This window comes from Phyllostomus hastatus, unplaced genomic scaffold, assembly GCF_019186645.2.
Source record: "Phyllostomus hastatus isolate PE091 unplaced genomic scaffold, TTU_PhHast_1.1 phas_scaffold_129, whole genome shotgun sequence".
Lineage (NCBI taxonomy): Eukaryota > Metazoa > Chordata > Mammalia > Chiroptera > Phyllostomidae > Phyllostomus > Phyllostomus hastatus.
Window position 1 is genome coordinate 34,199,815 of NW_025334009.1, and position 12,717 is coordinate 34,212,531.

The 12,717-nt window shown below is 51.4% G+C and overlaps 1 protein-coding gene across 3 annotated transcripts in view; it reads left to right on the top strand.

The window, feature by feature from the left end:
• The window catches only part of MRAS (muscle RAS oncogene homolog), a 56,448-nt gene that overhangs the window by 2,571 nt on the left and 41,160 nt on the right, over positions 1-12,717 (top strand). The gene's annotated exons all lie outside the window — the stretch shown is intronic.

Below are 12,717 nucleotides of genomic sequence, written 5' to 3' on the forward strand. Positions count from 1 at the left end.
AGTCAGAATCGCATGTCGACCAGCCTGCTAGACTGAGTGAGTTCTCAGGGAAATGTGACCTCTATTTTATATTTCACATCTGGTGTGATCATTGTTCTACCCATGAAATGCCCCCAAATGGAGTGTGCCTCCCTGCAAGTGATTGAAAACATACCTGCTCGTGAGCATTGTATCATGCATACAAACCATACACGTCTGAACTAAGTGGGAACACATTCTTGGGCAAAGCTGGAATGTTCTCAAGTGTCCAGAGGGTGTGCATTGAGTTCCAGAAGCTCTGTTTCTGCCAGACCCAGGACAGGCATCTGGCTGGCTATACAAAGGTACAGTTACCTTTGTCTGGGAATGAGAAAAAGGAAGGAGCTGGCAGAGTTCCCTGTACCTGGGGCATCTGGCAGGTGCCCATTCTCTAGAGGCTGAGCAGAGAATTCAAGCTTTGAGAATTTTGTTGGTGGACTCTGAGGACACACCAATCCTCGTAGTCTTGGGTGATGTCACTGGCCCTATGGTACTAGATCAGTAGGGATGCTTTTGGCTGCAAATAACAGACTCCAAGTAATAGTGGATTAAACAGAGTTTAGATTTCCCAAAGATGCTCTCAGCTCATGTGAGGTCTCGGTACACAGGCATGGAATATCAGTGTCACTTCCAGCAAGTTCTTTCATGGGACAGGCAGCTTCTTGAATATGCCAGTGAGAAGCCCAGAGAAAAATTGCTTGGGTATACAAAATTGAGCATACAATTCAGGGGTTTCAGGGATCTCTGAAAACATGTCCTGGATCCCCATTAGATCCCCTGGTCTAAGCCAGGTTGCTTCACTACTGTTTACCCAGGATTTACTGTGTCACTCTGCCTTCCCAACGGGCCAGCATGCCTTTGTGGTAGAGACAGTGTCAAGAATGAAAATAGAGTGGGACAGCTGTCAGTTCTCAGCCTGAGTTGAACTCTGTGCAGTCAGCCAGCGAGTCTGTCTTGTAGAACTCTGATGAAGAGGGCAATGCTGCTGCCACCTCGTGCTTCAGACAAACCAAGGCTGCCCTCCTTGGTGCCCGCCATGCATTCCTTGATGCCCATCTCCAGTCTTCTGGGTAGCATTCCTGCTGCCCGTGATGAGGTTTCCCTACCTATTCTCAGAGACTCTGCCCCCTGGCCCTCCTTGGCCTAGCTCCCACCACTGAGCCCCTAGGCCCTTTTAACCGCTTAGCATGATCCACGGCAGCTTCCTACAGCCATCTGTCTAGTGGGGGTCATAAAGTAGCAATGTCCTTTAGTACTCAGTGTCCTTTAATGTTCTTGGTAGCTTCACTAGGTGGGGCCTGCTGATGGCCAATGGCCAAATGACAATGAGGGTCATTACTGGCTGCTGAGGTGACATTCTGGGTCTCAGAGGGGCATATTCTCATCAAGAGAGCCTGGCATCTGTCTATCTGAATTTACATATGGGTTGTATAGGTAATGAGATTTCGGAGAGCACCAGGAAAGGATTTGGCTGTGCAGCGTGTAAAGTGAAGGAGGGCGGGGTGGAGAGTGAGGAGCTCTGAGCTCTGGTTCCGGCCCTTCATGACTATCGATAGGACCTTGGGAGGGTCCCGTGCTCCAGTGGCCCAGGCACCATCTGTGACTTCTCTGTTGAGCCCTCAGGGTTGTCAGGGGGATTAGATGAAATACACAGATGAGAACATGCTTGGGAAACCAGAAAGGGTTATAAAAATGAAGAGTATTATCAGCATTCAGGCAACCTTCAAATAACAGAATCCTAGCCCAGGGGGGCCCCTGGAGCCTATGTCGACTGGGTTCAGACCCAGTAGAGCACATTCCTCATAGTGGTGAGGGTGATGATTCTGGTGGGGGGGGAACATACAGCTCTTACTAGTTTTATACTTACTATTAAAAATGCAGGCATCATATCAAATCTTTTTTTTATGGATATTTAGCTCAGACTAAGGCTAAAGAAAGATTTTTAAATGATCCCTTGAGTAAAGGCTGGGAAACTTGCAACAGGGGAGTCCCTCCCATGCAGCCTGTGAGGCTTCAGCTGGATCCTTCTAGACACAGGCAGCTTGCTGCCCCTCAGGTCAGCCTGCCCCCAGGGGGATGTTCTCACCCTTGCAAAGTTCTTCCTTTTTCCCCTTAAGCTGTCCGATTGGGTCTGTCTCACATGAACCTTTGAAGCCATGCTTTTCTCCGGCACCAGCAGCTCTGTCTGCTTCAACTGCTCCTCAAATGGCATGGTTTAAAGACAGCCTCTCTGTGTGTCCATCTGCCTGCCTCTCTCTCCTTCCCATCTTTCCTTCAACAAAGGCTGGTAAGCCAGACACTCTGTATTCGCCACCTGTAAGCCTCACAGTTTGGCTGTTAGCCTTTCACAGATGAGGGAACTGAGACTTGGAGAGTTTGAGCAGGCCACCACAGACTTACTCTGAGAGAAGCAGAGCCTGGAAGGAGTCTGACCAGGGTCTGCCTGGTCCCGAAGCACACACACGCTCCTTCTTTCACTCTGCACTGCTCCCAGAACTGGAGGACCCAAAACGATACATCTCTTCTCTCCTGCTGCTCATGGGACACGTCCGATGGGGGGCTGACCATGTGCAATCAGTGCTGCAGGGGAGCAAAGGCCTCAGGAGGAAAGGGGACGGATCGGCCCATGTGCAGGGACATTAGGAGGTGACAGAACCCACAGAGGTGCAGAAGCGGCTGCTTGGCAGAGACAGACAGAAAACCCGGTGATAGTTAGCCACAAAGCCCTGAATCATTTGTGTACGTGGTGTATTTTTGAATTAAAAAAAAAATAAGAATGGAAAAATATAAGGGGTAATATAACAAACACCATGTACCCATTACCCACTCAGTCCTTTGCATGACACTGCAGGACTTAGAACATGTCCCTCATCCTTAGTGTGGGCCTGACCTCAGCTGTGGTGGCCTTTTGGAAATGCCACCTGGTTGTCCCTCAAGGTTGTTGATGGGTCCTCTTGTTGCCTCTGACCACACTGGGGAGAGAGCACAGGGGAGCAGGATGAGTGTGCATTTTTGGATTTAATCTTTTTCCAAAAAGTGGATTTGCCCTCAGAAAACACCTGCCTTGACCCTTGTGGGCTCAGGCCAGACTGCAGAGCATAATTTAGCCGCAGCTGCCCAAACTGAACTATCATTTAAAGGGTGGGTGTATATATTTGGAAAAGGGAAAGAATAAATATGATTTTCCTTTTATAACTAGATGACAGCAACTCGTTGAGTAGCTCATCTGAAATGATCTTTAACAAAATACATTTTCTATTCTAAAGTCTAGAACTACTTTAAAGGAAGGGACTACAGTGCAACATAGAACCTTTCTAATCCCTACCTTCACGTTTCCATTTCTCCTTTTTCTCTGCTTGCTCAGGAAGAAGGTCCCCAGGTGCCTGGCCCTGGTCCTAGGAGGGTGGGGGAGGGAGAGGCAGCCCTCCAGCTGCAGAGGGTGGAAGCTCTCCATGACAACGGGAGGTATTTCTCACCCAGCTGTTCACAGCCTTCTCCTTTCCACCCCCAGCTGCCTCCAGAGCTGGAGCCTGATGCCATCCTGCTTGTGTGGAGCTTGGGCCTGAGTTAGAACATTTCTCAGAGCAGTGCTTTTTAAATCAGGGCAGAAAAGGATTCAAACAGTTCTGGAAAAGGCTTCCACACTCAGGCAGATCCCACTTTCAGGGAGTTACAACCCACTGGGGGCAAAGATTTGAACTAATTTCATAATAGAACACTGGGGACCTGAGGTGGCCCCGGAATCCTCTTCATTAAGTGGTGAAAACAAGTTGAAGTGTTTTCTGCCCCTGAGTTGCTGACAAAGAACAGCACTGCCTGTGCCCTTCTCCCTCACCCGATGGAGACGCTGTAAAGCCAGCAAAGGCTGGGCACCCAAAGACCTCGGGAGAATCTGCTTTGTTGGGGTTTGTCTCCCCATAGAAGTGATCCGAGACTGTACCAGTGAAGGCAGTTAAACACATTATAAAACCAGTTCCTGTCTGGCTAAACAGAAATACACATACACTTTATGTTTGCAGACCCTTTATTTTATTTTTTTTTAATCCCGATGGTTTTGGTTATTTCTTAAATTCCTCCCCTCATTTCTAATTATCTCTCCTTTGGCTCCAGCCTTAACCTCTCTCGCTCAGATTGCTGCAAGAGCATTGCAAGCGTTTCTCTGTTCCTGATTTTACCCACTCTAAATCCACCCTGAAGTTGACCAAAATGAAGTATCTCAGAATCAAATTTGAGCATTTTGCTCCCTTACTTAGACACCTGTTGATGAATAAGAAGAAGGGACTAGCCCTACCAGATACTAAAATACACTAGAGAACTAGGGGAATTAAAGTTGTGTTGCTCTGGCATAGGAATACACGGGTCAATGAAGCAGAAGAGTGCCTCCCCCAAAGCCTGCCCCCCCCGCCCAGATCCTTGTATTTGAAATGAGGCTACAGGCCCATGTGTTCAAGAAAAGTTCTGGCTTTAAAAGAAGCCGCTGTACACACTGTGTGTTTGGCTGCCCCTGGTGTGCCAGGCACCCAGATGGAGAGTGAAGGTATTCATAGGCACGAGGAGCTGTGTAGAGGCTGCTGAACATGTGGTGGGTTGGGCGGCCTACCCACCCCTTAGGATCTGACCCTGTTGGGGAGTCCTGGGGGCAGGTTCTTGCCTCCCCAAAGCATTCCATAATCATTTCAAAAGAAAATTAATTTTAATTCAGTTTAGGTTTTTTTCTTTTTATCCTTCAGAATTTCAACGTATCTTCTTGAAAAGCACCTGTTTTAGATAATGCACAAGTTCCTCCTTTATATTTTCATTCCACTGGAAATGAGGTCCCAAGGAAGAGATGGAGGCAAACCCATCTTTCTTGGCGAGTACCCTTCCCTCACAAGTAGGCTCAGCAGCCCAAAATAGCCTCTGTCATGTTCTTCTTTCAAAGCCTGCTTTATTGCAACCGGAGATGATGGAAAAGGGTGGAGCCACTGTCCCAAAGCCTTAGGGCATCTATAAGAAAAAAAAACTTGTTTGAGATCTGTCTGCTCAGCCATCCGTCCACACCCACATTCCTCAGGTTGACATTCTTTGGGCAGCAGGGCTGGGAAGGCCTCGTGCCCCTCACACCGAAGCCCTTCTTTTCCTGCTAAGGAAGCCAGGCCCCAGGTGCCCCGGTGGCACTCCCAGAGTGTAGGTCAGCTGGCATCAGGACCTTCCCGCCTACCCCCACTCCCTGACCCCCAGCCCCACCCTCCTGAAGTGGACAGCGGCCTGAGTCCACTTCTCTGGGACTGGGTGGGTGTTTCCTGCATGTTTGAGATTTTACGAAGGAAATCAAAATAAAGAAACAAAGCCTTTGTGTTCCTTCTGGATTCACATGGGGGCCGGCCGGAGGGATGGAAAGGGGGAGCGGGAGCAGGTCACTTGGCACTTCAACAAAATAACCATTCTGATAAAGCATTTAACAGGGATGTTTTTTCTATTTAGGGTCAGTGTGATTGAGTAGGAAAGCTGAGTGGAAGAGTGGGAGGGCCTCTCTGAGTGGAAGGAGAGGGCCCCAGGGAGGGTCTCGGGCGAGTGTCTGAACCTGCCAGCAGGGCTGCAGAGGAACTCGCAGCCCTCCCCTCCCTCCTCGGAAGACCCACAGGACAGCGGGCAGGGACATGAGCATGGGCTCCAATTTCTGCCCCTTCCCTCTTGTCTGTGTGACGTTGGGTGAGTCCCTTCTGCTGTGAGCCTCTTTTGCCATGTTTCTACCAGGGGACAATGCTGCTGTAATGCAGATGGCCCAGCTAACCTGTCCCTCTTTTTGCTCCAGTCTGATTGTATGGGTCAGGCCTTCATCCCACATATGTGGAAAAGGGGAGGTGCTCCCCTCAATATTTCTTCATTCTTCCCAAAGGATTTCTCCTTGTAGAAGTTCTCTGAGTATATCATTTTTAAAAAACATTGTCCAAGCATCAACAAAGTCTGCAGTATTTCTAGGAATTGCAGGGTGGGGACTGTGCCCGCTGGCCGTCTGGCCTCTGGCAGGGTCAGCTGCCACACTTTGCATGCGCACAATAGGCTTTGGCCTCCTCATTTCCTAAGCCCCACTAAGCCTTTAGGCTCTTGTGTGTAACAGGCTTTCACCAAGGGCTGATAAGAAAGGGGGTTACCCATCGCTCAGAATGAGGCAGAAGTTAAAACTTTTCTGACTTCCTCTCCGTGTCTGCTCACGCCCTTGGAGAGCTTCTCGCTGGCTGTCTGTCTCCTCAAGCCTCATTTACTGCCATGTTCCAGGAGCCAATTTTCCTGGACACTTTCCCCAGAACTTATGAAAACTCCAATTTCCATTACTTTTGATTGCAGAGCAACGATGATGGTTATTCTAGACTCGGCTGTGGGCCTGTGCTTTTACATCTGAAAAGAGCCATTACAGATCTAATCTAAGTAAGAGCTACACACCCGGCCCTACACCTTTACTTACCTGCAGTAAGACCAGCGGTGGCTCTGGGATTAGTACTGTCACTGACCCTGGCCAGATCAAGCTCTTAGGTCAGGCCTTCTTTCCTGATGGCCAGAGCAAACCCAAGTGTTAATTTCCCCCCCACTCCTGTTGGAACAGTTTGCAGAGTAGTTGTGATTATTAGCGTTAATGTAGGTCAACAAATATTTATTGAGCACTTTCTTTATGCCAGGCATGCGCTGGGGACCAGATACTGTGGAGAATAAAACAGGGGACAGGCCCTGTCCTCCTGGAGCTGCCAGTCGAGTGGGGGTGACACATTGCTTCATAAACAATCAAGCAGTGGAGCACCAGCATGCACAGTGCCGTCAAGTCAGTTGGGTGTTTTGTAAGAGTACATCCTAGTCTGGTGTGGGGGCCGGTGAGGGTGGCCAGGGAAGCACATGGAAAGTGTTTAGCATATGATCAGGACTTAATAAATGTGCATTGTAGTTATCAACCCCGGCCACCGGACTCAGCTTGATTCTACCTTCAGATGGCTACCGTCGCCAATAATAGTTTTGTCCAGAGAGGTTCTGTAATATTTCTAAGGTCACACAGCTAATATGTGGCACAACCAGGATTCAGAACTGGGCCTTTCGGATCCATTTCCATGCTCCTAACATTGGCTCTTCCTCCTGCTTCACCCACCATGGACCGTCCCCATCAGGTGGGCTCCGGGGTGGACTGCAGCTCCATAGCTTTTCCCTTTGCCTGAGCCCCTGAAACAAGCCAGCACGGGTTGTGGGTTGTGATTATTGCTCCAGTCCTCAGGAATAAAATACGCTTCTTGTTCAAACCCTGGGGTGGCTCAGCAGTGATGCTTCAGTCCAGCTGAGTGGCTGCAGTCTCTCTGCAGAGCGGGCTCTACGGGGTGATTCAAAGGGAGCATCTGTCTTCCCCCTTCCCCTTCTCCTGAGCACTTTGGGATGCTCCAGAAAACACAGCTCTGTGTGGCTCCAGGCACTTTTCTGGTCTGTTTGGTGGAGTGGGGTCTTTGGCAGGAGTTTCTACAACAAATTGTATTTCTACAAACATACATACCAATGATAATAATAATAGCAAACACTTCACGTGCCAGGTACTGTCCTAAATATTAACACATTCTGCTCTTCAAACAATCCTGTGAGACGGATACTGTTATTCACAAGTGAGGAAACTGAGGCACAAACAGGTTGAGCAATGTGCCTGAGGTCGCACACCTAGCAGAGGGGCAAACGCTTTGATTCGTACCTTTTATGTACATAGAAAAAAGGGACAGGAATCTGGCCCCTCCGCTAATAGCAGCTTCTGGATGGGTCTTGCCCCTTGGGAATGGAGCGGGCCTGCCCTGCTCTGCCGTTGTCCCCTCTCTGCCGTCCAGGGCTTGCCATCCAGCCTGGCCAGGCTGCTGACGAGGGCAGGAAAAATGCTGCAGCTCTTCAGAGACTGGGGAGGAAGATGTGAAAAGTGGCCTCCTGCCCTTCACATGAATGGGCTTAAAATCCACAGTTCAGAAGAGTCCCTGAGAAGTCATCCCACCCCACCTGCAAACCGGTTTGGCCTCCAGAGCCAGCCAGCCAGACGCACCTCCCTGAGGCCAGCTTCACAGCCCCCACAGAGGAAAATCCCACACTGCCCCAGGCTGCTCCTGGCCCTGCCACCTCATTTTCAGGAAGTTTCCCTCTTATTTTGCCCTTGCTCCTTCTCTAAGTCTGATTACTCTTTTAAAATGGAGACCAGATCACTTCAGGAAAGAGCCCAGACCCTGTTTTTTCTTGTTTTGGGGGGGTCAAACATAAAAATTACCACATTTTTCATTAATGGTGTTTAACAATTTGAATGTAATTGATGGAAACAAGTCAAAGCCACAGTCACTTTTGAACGTGCCTTTCTGGCCTCCCCCTCTCCGTGTTTGGACGGGCTCCAGGAGTGGCCTGCGCCTGTCCCCTACCGACTGCTGGACTGGAGAGTCTCCCTCAGCTGAGTCACCCTGCCGCTCGTCCCCAGTGCCACTTCTACTTCCAAAGTGGTGAGACTTCACATGGACTGCTATGTGGCCAAAGCCAGGCCGGGCCAAGGCAGTGCAGAGAGCAGTCTGCCTTGGAGTGGCCACGCCATTCGGTGTGTGCATGCTCCAGGCACACTCCAGGCAGCCAGGGGTGGCGGTGGGAGCTCTTGTGGACTGGGGCCACCCAGAGTGGTGATTGTTCAGCTTTTATAGTGTGTGTAAAACTTTTTAATTTGTTACCAACATTAAAATATCAGTCTTGCATAAAAATCCAGATTCCTAGCTACTCTTTCAAAATGTAGACTATCTGGCCACCCTGTTACAGATGTGCTCATGTTGCAGCTGTTAACTGGTAGCAGGGAGGGAGTAGCAGTGGTCTCCTGTTAGCCACGGGCCCCACCTTTCCCTCTTGACTATATCTGCCCTCTTTCTCTTATGATGGGCTTGGCCTCTGCCTACCCATGAGTTTAGAATATCCATTTGTTTCCTGAGTCCCCCTTTCTGCTGCTGCAGGGTAAAGCAGTTGAGATGTGGTCAGCCAGGACTTGGGGGGCTAGAGTTTAGCTATAGTCATCCCTGACCAGAAGCATCCATGCAACAGGCAGAGGCTGCTGCTGCTGCTGAAGGATGCTTCAGGCCTTCGCTCTGCTCTCCGTTGCCACCTCTGTTCTTCCAGGCCTCTTACCAAAGGGCACTGGTGCGAAGCTGTAGATCCAGGAAACAGGAGCCCTGGTCTGGGACAGCCTTGTGGGACAACCCATGAAGTTGTGTTCTGGTTAGCTCCATACAGCTCACTCGGGAGAAAGGTAGTATGAGAGGATTTGCCTTGTTGCCATCTAGAGACTCTGGGGGTGGGGTGGGGTGTCGCTGGGCCCCAGGAGCTACAGGGCTCCCAGTGTTTGGGAGCATAGGTGGCTGGAAAGAGCCCCTCGTTATCACCTACTCCTCCTGCTGGGTTGGTGCCCATGTGAATCTAGTGGGAATCCTCACATGGCATCTCCCTTAAGAGGGCCACTAACTCACTCCTCTGGCCTCTGTGTGGCCCACGGGCATAGTGCCCCCACCACCTCTGCCCCACTTTTCACCCAAGCCAGACTCCCGCCTGGCTCCTGGTGCCGACCCTGTGTTTTGGAAATGCAGACAGCAGCCACATGGAGCATCTCTGTGCAGAAAGTTGCTCTAGGGCTCTAGGGGGACCCTGAGATAAAGAAGAGGAGGTCCAGCCCTCTGCGCCCCCTGCCCCGCCTAGCAGGGGAATTGTGACAGGAAAATAGCTCCCTGCTCCTTGAGCGGAGGGGAGGGGAGAGGGATATGCTCTCAGGAGAGGCAGAAGCTTGTGGTCACTTGCAGATGGAGATGTGTGGCCTTGCACAAGCCACAGAGCCTCTGTGACCTCAGGGTCCCTCATCACTAACAGGGAATAAACAGTGCCTTTGTGGTGAGGTGGCTGAGAGCAGTCAAAGGGAGTAGCGGCTCCAGAGCCCTCCGGCTGCCCCCTGCCCCCTGGGTGGCCCTCCACAGACACAAGCAAGGTGACTCAGTGGGAGGAGGCCTGGAGAGGTAGGACAGGGCCCAGGAAGGAGAAGGAAGGATCACTTCGGGAAGCTGGGTTTAAGAAATGCTTCCTGGGGGAGACAGGGAGGCTGCTCCTTATAGAGGGAGTGTTTTCACCGGCAGGGGAACCGCAGTGCAGGCAGAGAACATTCATTGGCAGACTTCGAGGTGCCCTGCAGGGGCTGGAGCCCTGACTGATCAGGTGCCACCCCCATACTTAAGGATGCTGTACGAGGAATAAGGATGCTGTATGAGGAGTAAGTGGGGGCAGAAGCTGCTCCAGAGAGCAGGAGTGCTGGCGTGCCCTGTCCGCGGGGAGAGCTCCAGGCACCCGCATGTGGTTTTTCCAGGAGGCACAGTGCATGTGCTCAGGGGCTGCTTGAGGGACAACGAAGCTGGTGTGGAAGGAGGGCGGTGCTGGTGGAGGCGGCCCAGGCAGAGATCGGAGCCTAGCCACAGAGTTGCTAGGCCTTGACCTCAGATTTGAGTAAAGGGATGCTTGAGCCTCTGGGGGAGAAAGGGAAAGAGAATGCCAGGCAAAAGGGCGGGAAAGGGGCTGTGGAGGCCAGGGGGCAGTGGGCGCTGCGGGCTGAGTCCCATTTATGAGGGGTGGGGCCTGAGCAGCCCAAAGAGATACAGTAAAGACACGGACTCACAAGAGCCTCCCCTTGGTGGGGGCTTAAGGGGCAGCTGAATCTGAATTGGAGGGGGTAGGACAGTAGCCTGCCAGGCTTTGGGGAGTACGAGGACCCTCATTTTGGGGAATCCCAGAGCGTCCTGAAGCTGGCTGGCCCTCCCTGATGGGGTGGGCCATGACCTTCCTCGGAACATGCAGATTTTTGTCTAAGACTGAGAAGTTCTGCGTAACTACAGGTGAGACTTTCCCAGCCCTAGGAAAATATTAATAGGCCCCCAGGACTGAAAATAAGAATTTAAACATAAAGGCACTTCCTCCTTTCTGCCCCTAGCTGCCCTCAAGGAAGCTGTGAGCCAGACTGTAGCAGAGGGGAGACGGTGAGCCCTGTCTCTGACCCCTGGGTTGAGTCCATCCTTGTTGTCAGTGGTGGGGCATGGGAACACCCTGAGGGCCTGGGGTGGAACCTCTGAGACCATGAGGGTCAAGCAGCCAGTGGCAGCATCCCCATGACTCAGGGATACCGGTGAGACACATTGTTCTGAAGGGTTGTGTGGACCCTGAGACACTGGGGCCCTTGTTGGTCCCTTGGTTCCGAGAGCCTCTCAGATCCAAGGGGTACTCTGAACTAGCTGGTGGTGAGCAGGTCAGAGTTTTAGTTTTCAGTTGCCAGGTCTGGGTGCCAAATCTCAGCTTCACCGGCCCTTTACCAAGCTATGCCCTTGGGCAAATGCCTGACTCTCTCTCTCCCTCTCCCTGCTGGCAAAATGGGGACATTAAATGCCACTGCACACATTCTGGCCTCCAGGCCTCTGGGGCTGTGTTGCACCCTCTCTGTGTGACCTTCCTGCTCCCACCTGACCCTGTAGCCTTTTCCCACCTGCTTCCTCTGGTCTCTGAGCTTCTGGAACACTTAGAGAGTTTGCCCTGTGCAAGTTATCCAGCCTCTGCTGGTCATTTGTCACTGGTTAACCTCACTGTGGTCATCAGAAAGGTCGTGGAGCCTATGGATGGGGCAGATCTCCAGTCAGTGGCCATTGTGCTCCTGCAGGCCTGTGTGGAGGGCAAGGTCAGAGGGCCTCCTGGGCACATGGGGCCTCTGTGCTCTCCCCTGCCTTGCCCTGCAGCCCAGCACTGGTTCCTGCATTAGTCAGGGCTGTGAAGCAGCCACTGTGTGCCAGGCACTTACTGGGTGTGTGAGGCTTCTGCAGTGTGAGCATGTGTATATTGCAAATTTGGTGACTTGTCCAGTTTGCTCTTCCTGGATCATAAAAATGGGCCCTTTCAGGTGTCATGTGTCCTGTTTTCTCTTTTCAAGGAGGCATCCAGAGGGGGGCTAGGTTTTACAGTGGAGAGCACTTTTGGATTTAAGGACCAGAGAGGGAAGCCATATTTTATGCTGAATTCCCAGTATTTTGGTATCTTTTGCACTCTACTCAGTGAATAAGCATCTCCTGAATTCTTGGGGGAAATGTCTTTGAGGAGCTTAAATCTCACCCATCATTCAGCCAGCAATCATATGGGGGCTTGCTGTCCCATGGCATTGCTGTGGGGAGGACAGTGGCAGGCTGAGCGGTGATGCTGCCCCCCAAGACAGGATGGGGGAGTTGGGATCAGCCTGCAGATGGCATGAGTGGAGGGTGTGGTGATGGACTGAGTTGAACTGTCACCTGTGGAACCTGCCAATTTGCAGGCATGAACTCAGGAAGGACTATGGAGAGCAGGGAGGGCTTCCTGGAGATAAGAGGACTTGGAAGGATGCTGATGTTTATTGAGCACTCACTATGGGCCACATGCTGAGCCAAGCAAATAAATGTGTAGCTTTTCACGGCCATCATAAAGCAAATGCTGCCACTGTCCCCACTTTTACAGAAGAGGCAACCAAGGTACAGAGGTCCATAACTTGCCTAAGGTTGCAGGTTGTCTGAGTCCATAGCTCAAGCTCCTTGGTAAAGGGTTCCAGGTGAGAGGCTGGCCCCAAGCTGGGGAAGGAGCAGCCTGTGTGTAGGACTACAAGGAGATAGGATGGGGCTGGGGCAGCGACCAGCTCAGTGGAGA